At 48.4% G+C, this 15,208-nt stretch overlaps 1 protein-coding gene across 5 annotated transcripts in view; it reads left to right on the top strand.

The window, feature by feature from the left end:
• The window catches only part of TSHZ2 (teashirt zinc finger homeobox 2), a 441,429-nt gene that overhangs the window by 269,266 nt on the left and 156,955 nt on the right, over nt 1-15,208 (top strand). The window lies entirely within an intron of this gene.

Genomic DNA, 15,208 nt, shown 5'->3' with positions numbered 1-15,208 from the left:
TCCACTCCCTTCCCTCTGTTCACACCTTCCCTCAGGTGTGCTGTGAAAGAGCACCTGCCCTGTCCTCAGACGGGAGGAAGAGATTCTTCTCTGCAGGCACTGAGATGGGAAGAGAGGAGGCTTATTTTCCTTTCTCATCTTTTGGTTTTCCGTAGGATAGACTAATAACAGAGTCCACCTTTAGCTGAGATAGTGCAGTGCATGCCCTTGAGATTTTATCTTAAATAAAGAAACAAGTGACTTTCTGCACACCCATTGCCAATGCACATGGGGTCTCACAGCTTCGAGACCATTTGCATTGGGTTTCATAGAAGTTCTGTGCCTTGTAGAGTCACCGGTGCCCAGACTGCCACTGTCATCTCCAGGAAAGAGGACAGAGACCGAGGTCAGATACCTTGACAGGCCAGTCACACTGGCCATTTTTAAATGTATTCAAGTCTGGGTCTTAACAAATCCCTTTTCTCTCATTTTGTATTTTCTTGACTACCTTTTTTCTCCCCTCCAGCACAGTACCCCTCCACCCCCATGTGCTAGGGACCCTCACACATATTCAGGGTGTTCTTTACCATGGACCATACCCCAAGGTGAGGACCCAACCTGACTTAAAGCTTTGGCACTTACTGGCCCAGTTTATGTCAGCTGCTAGGTTACATATTAGCTCTTTTGGTTGATTCGCAATAAGATACGAATAGCTGTGAATAACAAGGTAGAAGCCCTCACTGTGTAGTTTGTCCTATGGTCAGAATATTTGTTTTTCAATAGGAGACTTTCAGATCCAGCCACAAAGGTATGAGCACCAGGAGGGGTCCATGTGGAGAGAGGTATTCATATAACTTGGTTTGGGGTTCACTGCCCCACAGGGAGGGAGACTGAGTGTGAGGATGGTCAAAATGAAAAGAAGGCTTAAAACGTCTGATCTGGGACTTGCGGTGAAAGATCTAAGAGCTTCTAATAAAGGGGGACACCATCCCATAATTCTAATGGTTCTCCGGGCTCAAATGAAGACTATTGTTGTGTTTGCATGGTTTTATCATAATAATTAAAATGTGTTACTGGCAGGTTCATCTCTCGCTTTCCAAGCATGATTTGTTCAGCTCACACTATTGAAAGAAAAGCTGAAATGCATCTATTGAATCTACATGTGAGCTTGGGGCTTGGCAGATCTATTTATTTGCTCTATAACATTTTAAATTTTATGTAACTTGCTATTATGCTTTAAAAAAAAAAAAAAGAACAGTGAATATACACAGACTATCCAAAGAGAAGAGAGATGTTTCCAATCCCATAGCAGTAGGTTCAAGCCATGAGGAAGAGGACAAATAGGTAATGTTTATTTGTGCTACAATAAAGACCAATTTTCCACCTGATAGGTTTGTAATCATTTTTTTAAATTAATATCACTGCCAAAATATTGTGATATGTAAATGGGGGAAGAGGGGGGAAAAGCCGTAATCAAAATCTGCAGCATACATACCTGTACTAGGGAAGCAAAGGTGAACCAGTAATTTCAGGAAAGCCGACACAAAGGTCCTTACAAATCTGTTAAATGCGCAGCTAGGAGAGGTCTCTTTCTCATCTCTCTGCATTGGTACAGGAATAAATATTTCTAATTTGGACCTTTGCAACACCATATGACAGAGTTATCACTATAAGAAATCAAATCTCCATCCTGCTCCAAACACCAGGATTCTGTGATTCTGAGGGAGGACTGCAGAAAAACAGGTTTGAGTATTTGGGACTCATTTAGAGCAATGGGAGTGTATGTGTTTTGTGTGTGCATAAAACCGGTGCGGTGTTTGGCATGCTTGTGATGTGGTAAAGATGTCCCAATCTGCCAGAATAGCTCCCGCATCACCACAAAGGTGGCTTTCTAATGCTTCAGTCACCTTGAGAATCCCTGCCCCCATGGGTCCTCTTTTAGAACAATACTTCTGCAATACTTTGCCCACACTGCTAAGAATTATGCAAACCCAATTTTAAATTATCATAAAATGAGATCACCGTTATCTGGAACTCTAATTTTAGCTGGTGTGCATGATAGCACAAATTGTGCCGAATGACGTGACGTTGTAGAAAGCATGATCAATGTGGGGGCTTTGCTGTATCTACTTTCTCTGTAAGATGCCAATTTTGACCTGAATTTTTTTCCTTTCTCGGGTGCATATTAAATCCTGCAAAATGCTCTGCCATGTATTAAATACAACTTCTCATGAAACAATAATTAGCTAATATTAAAATGTGCAGTCCTTTTTAGGGGAGAAGTAACCTGGAAAAATTTCAATAGGTATTTGTCCATACCTTTAAAAATCACATGCTCTTGAATAATAGAAATAAAACAAAGGGCAAATCGATGAGTCCTAAAATGCAGAAGGACTTGAAATTATAGTCATTACCATGTAATGTAGGGTATGAGTTTAGCAGCACACTTAGCCTTGAAATTGGTGGCAGGAATGAATTCTAGTTCAATACCTTCCACCTTTGTGGTGGGTGATTCTATAGAAATCCATGTTCGCAGGGAGCAGCATGTGAGGTTGCCAGATAAAGTGCAAGGTGTCCAGTTAAATTTGAATTTCAAATAAGTGCTAAATAAGTTTTTAGTATAAGTCTATCCCAGATATTACAGTGACCATATTTATGCTTTTAAAAAATTACTGATTCAAATGTAAGTGGGCATTCTGTATTTTTATTTTGCTAGATCTGCCGACCATAATAGCACAGATCATGTGGCAGTCTGGAAGAGCAAATGGGCCGGTCTAATTTTTTGCAAATACGGTTGACGTATGATGTTATATTAATTTCAGGTGTACAACATAGTGATTAGACACTTATATAACTTAAAAGTAACCACCCCAGTAAGTCTGGTCCCAACCTGACACCACACAATGTTACTACACTGTCACTGACTCTGTCCCCTAGGCTGCACTTGACATCCCCAGGACTGTTTTTAGAACTGGCAGTTTGTACTTCCTAATCCCTTCCTCCCAACCCCACTCCCACCCAGCGACCACCAATTTGTCCTCTGTGTCTAGGAGTGTGTCTCTGTTTTTGCTTGTTCATTTATTATGTGTTTCAGATTGCACATATACGTGAAATCATTTGGTATTTGTCTTTGTCACATTTACTTCATTCCGCATAGTATTCTGTAGGTCCATTCATGTTGTCACAAATGACAACATTTCGTTCTCTTTTATGACTAAGATGCCATTGTACATATGCACCACATCTTCTTAATCCATCTGTCCATCCATGGACACCTAGGTTGCTTCCATATCTGGACTAGGGTAAATAACACTACAATTAACATAAGGATGCACATAACTTTTTGAATCAATGTTTTGGGTTTCTTCGGATAGATACCCAGAAGTGGAACTGCTGGGTCATAAGGCAGTTCTATGTTGAACTCTTTGAGGGAGGAACCTCCATACTGTTTTCCGCAGGGGCCACACAATGTACAATCCCACCAACAGTGCATGAAAGTTCCCTTTTCTTCACATCCTCACCACCATTTGTTGTTTGTTGACTTACTGTTGATATGGGCTGGGCTAATAAACGTCTGTAAGAGGCATTGACCATTCCTTCATCCATTAAATAAATCTTTCCTCCCTTCCTTTCTTCTTCCTTCCCTCCCTCCCTTTCTTTAGCCCTTCCTTCCTTCCTTCCTTCCTTCCTTCCTTCCTTCCTTCCTTCCTCCCTCCCTCCCTCCCTTCCTGCCTCCCCTCCATGCATTCCTTTCATCTTTCACATCATCTATCCTACTGGTTGTGCTGTACTGTGCACCAGCCTCTCTTTAACAGTGGGTATATAATGGTGAACCAGCAGTTGTGCTGATTATATAATAGCAAGATGTGCTGGGCCTGCAACAGGCTCTTCACAAACATTGTTTCACTTTATTCTCACAAACAGTCCTCTGAGGTAGAGGTTGGTTCAACCATGTTACAGGAGAGAGACTGGAGGCAGAGAGATTCTGCATGAATTTCCAGTGTCCCCAGCCTCTGAGCCTCACTCATTCACTATCAGCTGTCTATGAAGCCGTTGCTCGAGGCCGAGCTCTCTGCTCATCCCAGTGACCAGGACAAGAGCACACCTTTGAGGTAGTGACGGACACCTAGATGGGCAGGTCGGGAGTAGACACTGAATGGAGCACATGGGAGGGCATCTGTCCAGTCCCAGGGGAAGTGAGAAAGGGAACGGGCTTTCGGAGGCAGCATGATGTTGGGGGAAGTGCTCTGGCTGCCAAGGCCCTCGAGGCTGAGTTCCAGCCCCAGCTCCTGCACCCTCGCTGATGTGCCCGCTTCTGTGGGTATAAAATGTGGACATAGGAAAGTTGTGAGAATTAAGTGCATGCAGTTCTGTACCAGAAAGCCTGGCACATAGTAGATGCACAAGAAAGGTTTGTTCTAGGCTGTCTCTCCAGGGCCCTGCCGTGTTCTTCAGCCTCACCTGAAGTGTATAACACCTGCGGTCTTCCCAGCTGATTAACACTGAGGCAGGTACCCCCATGGAACCCTCCACCTGCTGTTTGATTATAATGATGGCAATGCCAGCAAAACCTACTTATTGGCCCCCTCCTATGAGCCGGGCATGGTGATTCATCTCACCCTGATTTTGCAAGGAGCTCAGAGGGTTTTGTGATTTGTCCAAGGCTGCACAGTAAATGTCCAGGTGGATTCGAACCCAGGGCCGCCCTGTGCTCACCACCCTTCCTCGGGACCTTGGTTTCTCCTCCACCTTACCTGATGGTTTCTGGACGCTGCTCGGGCTGGGCGTGCACATTCAGCAGCCCGGAGAAAAGGCTGTACCCGCCGCCCGAGAGCTGAAGATGAGCAAGGCCTCTCTGTGGCCTCTTGGAGGCTGTAACTGCAATACCACGACTCAGGGCCCTGCAGGGCAGTGTCCCCACTCCCTGCATGTTAATGTCCTTGTTTCGGTCAGGTAACATACATTTACCGTGTAGCGTCTAACCAAGAAGTGGCCCATTCCGGTGAAAGCGTATGTCTAAGAATTTCTTTTAAATCCCCATCCTGACTTCTTGGAATTAATTCTGGGTTGGCAATGTGAGACTGGGGAACCAGGGTCAGTTATGCGATGCCAGCCACTCCAGTGCAGTGAGAAACCAACGCGCACCATCTCTCTCTCTTTTTTTTTTTTTTTTGTTGTTACAGGGACAGAGAGAGAGAGTCAGAGAGAGGTTTAGATAGGGACAGACAGACAGGATCGGAGAGAGACGAGAAGCATCAATCATCAGTTTTTCGTTGCAACACCTTAGTTGTTCATTGACTGCTTTCTTGTATGTGCCTTGACCGTGGGCCTTCAGCAGACCGAGCAACCCCTTGCTCGAGCCAGCGACCTTGGGGTCTCGAACCTGGGTCTTCCGCATCCCAGTCCGATGCTCTATCCACTGCGCCACCGCCTGGTCAGGCCGCACCGTCTCTCTTAACGTTTTCATTTACCCGGCGACAGGCTGAACGTGAACGCCCCTTGCGCACGGGCGCGCTCCAGCGCCACAGCACGTCCCCCTCGTTTGGGCGCGCTCCAGCTCCGCGGCACGTCCCCCTCGTTTGGACTTCTGAATGCTCCGTCCTGACGTGTATAATTTGGTGCTTTAATATAGAGTAACATTATTTTTCATTTACTCCAATCTGCCATCAGTATCATCTTTTCATTTAACCAGATGCAATTCTTTTTTCTTTCGCTAAATTGAAAATCCATGAGCGACAGGGAGTGCAATGTTTTAATTAGCTCATATTTTTTATATGGATTTATGTCTTTAAAATACATTTGTGTAATTCTTCAGCTAAATTAAAAACGTCTTTCTGTGAAAGTGAGGAGGGGAAAATAAAGAGCTAAATGGTGTCATTAGCTTAGGTAGATGGAGATGGGGCACGGGGCCCAGAGGAGGGACACCCACAGTCCCCGGAGCTCCTGCCTGGGCTGATAGCGATCCTGCCCTTCATTTAAACAAGTCTTTCTCTATAACAATGTCTCGGAAATGGCTTCAGGAGGGATCCTTTTTTTAAAGGCCCCTCCTAGGTAAACAAGCAGTTACCTTCAAGGAACTAATTTGAAACTGAACCTGCTACCTAACAAAACAGAAAAAAAAAAGTCCTAATGATAAACAGTTTTCTCCTGCATTTCTCTCTTTGTCTTTTTTTTTTTTTTAACTATCAAGTTTAAAGCTTTTCCATGGTGCTTTTTTTTTTTTTCCCTGTGTTCTAGGAGACAAGTGACATTCCGTGGTAAATGGGAGAAAAAGCCATGCAGAACTGAAATCTCTCCAGCACTGACACTAACTTGCCCTCTATTGTTGGAAGAGAGCAGGAGCTCATGATTGTTCATCAGACGGCTCCTAATGCAGTTAAAGCATTCAGCTATAATTTCTCCTTGCATTTATAATTACTGTCATAGACTGCACACCTCGGTGAGCAGATTAAAGCTATAAACTATTTAGCCGCGGCTCTAAGACGAGGAGCTTGATTTGTCTGGCAGGAGTTATTTGTTAGGGAGCTTGACACTTCACATAAAAATGACTCAACTTGATGAAGAACAATGCAGTTTGAGCAATGCGGGGATTTTAAATCAGCCCCGCCACCACGCCCTGCAGGAATCACGGGGCAGTTTGTTAAATGACATGTAGGCCCGTGGAGGTGACGAGGGAATGCGTGAAAGGTACCGGAGTCGAAGGCTGTTGGGGTGCAGGGGCTGTCTGTCCTGGCTCCTCCTCTGACGGAATGGGGCTTGGTTGAGAATCAGTGCATGTCATGTTCTCCTGTTAAATCCAGCGCGAATGTAAAAAGAGGCTCACCTGGCAGGAAACGGGGATGCCACGAGCCAAAGGCACCCGTCACATTTGGGGGTCTTAGAGGAGTTGTCCTGCAGTTGACAGTGGTCACCTTCCCACACCCAGGAAGCCAGGGCACCACAGAGAGTGCTGGTCATGGATACTCTTTACTTCTTTGTTTATTTTTGTGTGTGTTTTCCTTGCAGGAAGCATATGGTGTCTTTAGGCGTGTAGGGGATTCCTAGTGGGCTCATCTCCTAGTGATGCTCTGAAGGAATCCGTGTGCAGCTGGGAGGAAAGCCGGGCCTGGGGAGGGTGTGGGGGGGCAGCTCCCTTCCCCCGCCTCCAGTTGCGGTGGAAATTCAGTGAAACAGTACAGAAGCGTGGACCCGGGACACAGGCAGGTGCTCGGCCAGCTCCTCTCTTCTCTCTCCGTCTTCTACCTCCATCGCCTGCTTCAAAAAGTTTTGTTTGCTTAAGGCTTAAATCAAGATGTGGGAGGGGGGTCGTTGTCATTTCATCTGAAGAAATAAGGAGAGACTTGAGGACAGATTCACTAAAACAGCTCTGGGGGTACTGGGGTATCCCTGAGACAGGATGGAATGTAGCTTTCACATGCATTTCTTTCCCTCGGACTTCCCCTCTCTCTCTCCGCCACCAGCTACCTTGAGAAAGTCCCCCTGCTGCAGTCCAGAGCGACCAATGCTGAGCTGTGTTTAGCAAGATCTGCCTTGGGACGTTCAGTGCAGATGGTGGGGAATGGGCGTGCCGAGAGAATGCAGTGCTTAGCGCAGAGCGCGGCACAGGGTCCGCCATCGCGGTTGTCCTTGCTGTCATCGACAGACAGAGCACTAACATCTGTGGAGCATTTACAGCGTCCCGGCCATGGTGCCAGGCCCTGTTCGTATAGCATCTCAATTCATCTTCACCCTAAGCTCTGTGAAGAAAGAACTGTGCTTATACAGCTTCCAGGTGAAGGAGCCAGCCCTCAGAGGTGACATGCCCGGCGAGGTCACATCGCTAGTCAGTGGCAGAGCTGGAAATCAAGTGTGGACAAAGGAACGATTTACCACCAGCCAGAATTTTGGTCCAAAATTCTCCCAGCACCTTCCTGAGGTATCTCGGGTTAAAAATTCTGTTGGGTGCTACACCAAAGTCTGAGATGTGAACCCCGTCCACAAGTTACCCGTGTATGGGAGAGAACGTGAACTGGCAAAAAAAAAAAAAAAAAAAAATTATATATCCTGAAAGCCCAAATCTTTGACAGAGACTACTTGCTACCACTCGAGCCCTCCAGCAGATTGGCACTTCCAGTGTGCCTGGCTTTCTCTGGTACTTTTTCATCTATGGAGAGAAAAAAAAAAAATGATGTTCCAGGTTGTGCTATTTTCAATGCTACATTACTCAACTTCATAGTCAAATAGTTCTATTTTTGTTCACCAGAGGATTTTGTCGTGTTTAATTGTTTATGGCTTCCCTACTCCATATTTGCTGTGGCCTCCACTTCCCCTTTGCTGCCTTCCTGAGGGTTCTCTGGTGTGCAGTAACCCTGGAGATGGGTCCCTATTGGACAGTGTTGGCTGTATGGTTTAGAAGTCAAAGGACCAATCAGGACCTCATCATCCCGGAAATGTGAGCAAATAGAAGTGGAAGGCCTTCGGATGTGGAGGGAAGGAGGAAGGGGTGTCAGGAGACGGGGACTTTGGATGCCCAGAAATCTCAGGAAGGAAGCTCAGGGCAGCTAAGCTCAATGGGAAAGAACATGGCTTTGAAACTGTAGAGGCCTTGCCTTGGGGCCGGGTCTCCACTTCCTTGCTGAGGGGCCTACGGGAGGTCCCGTCACCTCTCTGACCTCAGCTGCCTCACTGTCAAGTGGCTGTGGGAAGGCTGGCGTTACAGTGTAAGGATAAAAACAGAGAGAACCTACTAAGTGTCCTCCTGTGCGGTATCGGGATACCCTCATTGAATGAGAGCTCCTCTCGTAATTGTGGAAATATAGCCATCCTAGAATCGAGGGGGCTCGACGCATCTAACAATTTTATAATGCAACAGCAGTGATTATACTGTGCTGGAAGCAGGTCACATGTCCTGCCTCAGGAACCCCCCATCAGGAAAGACAAACATGACAACGGTCATTAAACAGTCAGCGGTGTGTGCCTGACTGGGGTTGGTGCTACGACAGTGCAGGCAGCCCAGGACCTGCCCTCAGAGTGCTGACAACCCATCGCAGAAGGAAGACGTGACCCCAAGGCCTCAGCTGTGCTAGGAGCTGTTCCGGGAAACATGCTGGGCCAGGGGGCTTGAGGAAGTGTGGCCAAATGAGCAGAGGTCCGGGCTGAGTCTGGGATGAGGCAGCAGAGCTAGCCGGGTGGGGAGACAGACAGGAGCACAGGGGAAACAAGAAATGGCAAGACGAGAACCTCGCAAGGATACACAGTGGATGGTTCATTCCAGAAAATGCATGTCATACCTCAGGGTCGGAGCCCCAATTCGGGGAGAAGATGGCAGGGAGAAGGCAGAGCAGACAGGGAGGCTGATGGGTGTACGTACAATAGCTTCTCCCTTGTCTCTTGAGCCTCACAGAGACAGATGGTCAGTGAAGGTTTCCTTAGTGAACCGTGTGAACATTGTTTCCGTGAAGTTGACTTGATAGGGCTGGGAAGTGCTGGAGCGCTAGGCTTCTACCTGAGCCTCCACTGTACTGGGTTTGAGGTTGCCACCCACCCCTAAGCGCCAGGGGGCAGGGGCTACGCCTGATTAGCTGTCCAACCACAGACTATAAATGAAGGAAGGGAGGGAGAAAGGAAAGGAGGGAGGAAAAGGAAGGAAGAAAGGGAAGGAGGGAGGGAGGGAGGGAGGGAGGGACCTACATAGGAGGTGACCCTAACTTCCTCTTGATGTCTCTATGTGCGAAACAATAATTATGCCTGTGTCACTGATTAGTGAGACGAATCAGGTAAATAAAGTACGTAAAACCCTTAGCACAGCGCTCAGCACAGAACAGCAGTCCCATGTGAGGGAACCTTCAGGCTTTGCACAGCCCAGAGAAGTGTGAGGAAGTGAGAAACACTTCCAGCGCCCTGTGCTTTGTACCGATGACTCGCACTACAGTGAGGCTTGTGTATCCGAGCTCAGAAGTGTTTCTCCCGAGGTGCATGGGCCCAGGGGAGCAGTCAGTCAGTGCCTTCAGGGGAGTGGGCGGAGCGGGGCTGCATTACCTGCAGCAGGTGCAGTGGCCACCTTCATTCGCTGCTCCTTCCTTCATGCTCTCCTGCTCCCTGCCGGGGTTTGTCCAAAGTGCTGGGCGCCACCTGAGAAGAAGGGAAGCCCAGACCTTGCATTCCGATCAGAGAACAGGTCGACAATAATACTACCTGCCAACATTTGGTGAGCATATGAGTAAGAGTAAATAATTTCTAAGAACGAGGGGCTGCCGAGAGAATTCGGGGCAAAGTAAGGAACTATGACAGGGACAGCTTACTTTGAATAGGAGGGTCAGGGAAAGAAGACGAGGAGGTTAGGAAGGAGCCAGGCATGAGACAAATTGGGAGCATTTGGTGTGTTTGATCCAGGGAAAGGCCAGAGGTTTGACAGCTGGGGCTGGAGGGGTAGGGCCGGAGTCAGGTGAGGGGGCAGAAGGAGGAGGCAAGTCAGGGGCTTTGCAGAACATCCTCAACCCTTTGGATTTGTCCCCCCTACGCCCAGTGAGAAGCCACTGGGAGGGCTGAAACGGGAATGGCATGATCCTTCTCCTGGACGCTCTGGCTACTGAGTGCGGAATGGACGGGGAGGGCGAGAGCAGAGGCAGGGCCCTGAGGAGGCTGTGGGCGGGCAGGGCTAGGCTGGGCTGCAGTGGAACCAGTGTGCTTGGGGACAGATGAGCAGCTCCATGGGGATTCCAGGCCACCGGGATGCCTGCTTGTCTAGGAAGAAGGGATGTCAGACAAAGAAGACATACAGGACATAAGACAGAGTCTACCGACGTCTCCAGTGGGCTCCAGACGCCGCTGCCCTTCCCGCGTCTCCCCGGACCACCCCCAACGCCCAGGCATGCCGTTCCTGCCTGTTTCCCACAAGGAGTCCATTCTGATACCAGTAAACCACAACTTTTATGCTTCTCCAGGAATTATGAAGTACGCAGCGAAAGGTCCCTGCTGTGCTCGCCTTCCTATTTTTCAATCCTAATTTAATTCCTCCCTCCACTCTGTAATTCAGCCCCTCTCCTCTGAGCGTCAGCCCTAGGTGGTCCTGACTTCAGCGGCAGATTTACCGGCAAGATGAAATGGAGGAACACATTGTTTCTTCAAGATGATTTAATGACCTTTTTGGCATCCCCGTGACTGCTGCAACCTCCCGTAATTATTCCGTTTGGAGGCACAGAGTTCTGTTGATCAGAGGAAGGCTGACGGAGATGTCAAATGTCAATAAATTTGCAATCCATAATTGTAACCACTTGATGCTGGAGCAGACCAGGGAACAGCCTGGTCACAAGGCCACGGATGGTTGAACCAACACAAGCACCGAAGTATCTCGAGGGTTACATGAGCGAAAACATCGCCCTGGCCTCCCTTCCCGCACAAGCTCGCTTTCTCTCTCCCTGCCTTGCTTTTCCTACTTACGTCGTTGTCACTGTCTCCTCCCCTGTGGAGGGACATGTTCTATACTCTACCGTCCAACGTCTTCTGAGTCCGTCTCCACCCAGAGCTAATGATGTTTGCCCTTGCTGTTCAGGTCGCTTTGGGCTCTCCCAGAAACCAGGCATTGACTTTCTGCTCTGCTCTGCTTGCTTTACAGCAGCATGGTTTACATGGGAAAGGTCTGTGTCCGAGATGAGGCAGTGTTCCTAACAAGGGGGGAGATACCCCAAGATAAAGACACCATTTGTGGGCTTGCTCTGTGGCGAGTGCAGGTGGCCTGGGAGGTGAGAGGAGAGCTTAGCAGTCCTGGAGACGCGGGACAGGTGGGAGGAGAGCTCGGCAGTCCTTGAGACGCGGGACGGGTGGGAAGAGAGCTCGGCGGTCCTGGAGACGCGGGACGGGTGGGAGGAGAGCTTAGCAGTCGTGGAGACGCGGGACAGGTGGGAGGAGAGCTCGGCAGCCGTGGAGACATGGGACAGGCGGGAGGAGAGCTCGGCAGCCGTGGAGACGCGGGACAGGTGGGAGGAGAGCTCGGCGGTCGTGGAGACGCGGGACAGGTGGGAGGAGAGCTCGGCGGTCGTGGAGATGCGGGACAGAGGCCTTCGCTCGGGCACTCATCTAATTCCTCCGGCTCATCAAGTTTTCACCTCCACGTCTCCAAGTTCCTGGTTCAAAAATGCAGAGTCTCCTCCGTCCTTGTGTTAATTTTTAAATTATAAATCATTGTAGAGAGGGCCCTTGTGGCGAATCGGACGAGCCATTTTCGCATCTGAAATGGGGAATTATAAGTGAACATTAGTGGTCACTTATAAATCATGGCAAGCCAAGTGGCATCTGTAACCACACGGTGTGAACTGGGGAAGAAGTGTGGAGCACAAGACAGGGAACCTGGAAGGGGGAGGTGGTTTTCAGGAGAAGACAGTCCAAGCCACTGGTCACAAATTCCTTGGTGGGCGGAGCAATCCCAGAACCCCAGTGGACCTGAGTTGAGGTTTGTCTGAAGCTGGGATTCTGCTCTGGGGCTGCCTTTCATTTTTCCTGCAAATATTTCTTTAAGTGGAAAGTTCTTTGGAAATTGACCCATGTGTCTGAAGGCTCAGTAGGAATCAGCAGAAAGGAGGCCACAGGCCCTGCCAATCTGAGACAGCGTCTCTGCCAGCCCGCGGGAGGGAGAGCCCTGAGCTGGACGTGGGGATACCAGTGCGGAATGGCCATGCCCAGTCTGGCTGGAGAGCACTAGAGGGGTCTGGGGGTCAGGCTTGAATCAGGTCCACTGCTCACCAGTAGTCAAGCAAATGTCCTGAGCTCCCTAAGATACAGTTTCTTCATCTATAGATGAAGGGATGACTGTCCCTGCCTCAGGGGTGACAGAAAGAAATAGTCTGGGTAATGCTTTAAGTCAGTGGTTCTCAAACTTGAGTGTAGATAGAATTGTCTGGAGGGCTTGTTACAACCCAGCTGGCCAAGCCCCGTCCCAGAGTGCCAGATTCAGTAGCTCTTGGGTGGGGCCGGAGATTTTGAATTTCTAACAAGTTCCCAGATGATCACCTGATGCTGGTCCAGAGACCACACTTTGAGAATCGCCACTTTAATCTCAGTAGCTGGAATGGTGCAAGGACTCTAAGCAGTTTGCTTTTATTAGCTTTCCTCAGTCCTCGGCCTGACCCTCTGTCCTGTGGGAAGCGCAAGCACAGAGGAAACAGGAGGAGAGGACCAGGGTCTAGGAGAGTGGGAGGTGGCCCTGGAAGTCTGCGTGACCCTGCTGAGGTCATTTAAAGGAACAGACGGGGGCCTGACCTGTGGTGGCACAGTGGATAAAGCGTCGACCTGGAAATGCTGAGGTCGCCGGTTCGAAACCCTGGGCTTGCCTGGTCAAGGCACATATGGGAGTTGATGCTTCCAGCTCCTCCCCCCTTCTCTCTGTCTCTCTCCTCTCTCTCTCTCTCTCTCTCCTCTCTAAAAATGAATAAATAAAAAAAATTTAAAAAAAAAGAAACAGACGGGGTCAGCTCAGTTGTTTCTACTGTGTCAGGAAGAGCCTTGATTCAATAGGTCCTTTACCTCAGTGGTCCCCAACCCCCAGGCCGCAGACCGGTACCGGTCGGTGGGCCATTTGGTACCGGTCCGCAGAGAAAGAATAAATAACTTACATTATTTCCGTTTTATTTATATTTAAGTCTGAACGATGTTTTATTTTTTTTAAATGACCAGATTCCCTCTGTCACATCCATTTAAGACTCACTCTTGACACTTGTTTCAGTCACATGATACATTTATCCGTCCCACCCTAAAGGCCGGTCCATGAAAATATTTTCTGACATTAAACCGGTCCGTGGCCCAAAAAAGGTTGGGGACCACTGCTGTACCTGACTTAGCGGGATACCTTCCTTAACTCCGAAAAGATGGGCCATAAAATTCTTTTGGAAGCGACAGCTCAAGCTGTTCAGCATGTTGAATCTGAATTGAACACAATTCAAAATCTCTTGTTTATAATTGACTGCAAACCAAGTCTAACTTAATTTAGCAAAACGGGATTTATTGGGCCATCCAAGGATAGAGTTGGTTTCACACACAGGTGAACCCTAGTTTCACAGGAGCGATGTCGTCAGAACCAGGCCTTTCCCCACCTTTCAGCTCAGCTTTCCGCTGTGCTATCTCCATTTTCAGGCCAAGGGCAAGATCTCCTGGGCCGGCACCAGGGATATCTCCCACCATTGTAGGCGCTCCGGTGGGCAGAGCGCATGTTTCTAAAGGGTGCCAACTAAATACGGAGACTGAGTTGAAGTGGCCTGTGGGGTCCTGCACTCTGGAAGCAATGCTGTGGCTGGGAGGATGGTGGTCTCTTTGGCCGGGGTCAGACACACACGCCTGGAGGCAGCGGGCTGAATCAGCACCTGACAGCGTGGCCTGACATCGCTCTGCCCAGAGGGCTTGTGGTATCAGTGTTTGGGGGGAAGAAAAATGACCCCAAATTCAATTCATCTTGTTCAGTCTCTTCATCCTTCTGACATCTGCTGATTTCTCTGATTCTGAAATGACAGTGAGCAGCCCCACGGCTCTCCCGGTGACCCTGCCGAGGATCTGTGGACCCTCCTCCTTCTCCCGTGCCTCCACCACTCTCCATTGCATCACTGATTTTCCTGCCCGGACCTCGCGGTGCTCTCCCCACGTCAGCCCGGCCACTTCCGTTCACACAGCGGTTCGGTTGGTCGAAGCACACCCTGTCTTTCGCTAGGACAGGTGCAGTAGTCACCGTGAGACTTCCTCATGTCTCCTCGCTACCCTGAGCCGGTTCACTCAGCACAGAACTGCCAGTTTCAGTCATAACTCAAAGTTCATTCCATAATGAGAAGAGCTATCATTTAATGAGTGTTTATTCTACCTCAGGGACTTCAAATATAGTCTCTTAACCTTCTATTGATAGTAACCATTCTCATCATTTAAATCTCAACTTAAGCATCAGTTCTTGAAAGACTCTTTCCTGAAAATCTAAGTCAGGAGTCATGGAGCATTTTCCATAAGCAACCAAATAATAAATATTTTCGGGCTTGTGTCCATACAGCCTCTGTCAACCACTCAATCTGCTGTGGTGGCATAAAAGCAGTCATTGGGGATATGTAAATAAGGGGGAGTGGCTATGTTCCAATAAAACTATCAACACACACTGAAATTTGAATTTTATATCATTTTCATGTCATAAAATAGTCTTTTTAAAACATTTTTTTCAGCCATTTAAAAATGTAAATAATATTCTTTGCTTGTGGTTCCTTAAAAAAATATCAAGTAGTGGCTC

Source organism: Saccopteryx bilineata, chromosome 6 (genome assembly GCF_036850765.1).
Source record: "Saccopteryx bilineata isolate mSacBil1 chromosome 6, mSacBil1_pri_phased_curated, whole genome shotgun sequence".
Lineage (NCBI taxonomy): Eukaryota > Metazoa > Chordata > Mammalia > Chiroptera > Emballonuridae > Saccopteryx > Saccopteryx bilineata.
Note: the sequence above shows the minus strand (reverse complement) of the source record. Positions and strands in the feature narration are given on the sequence as shown.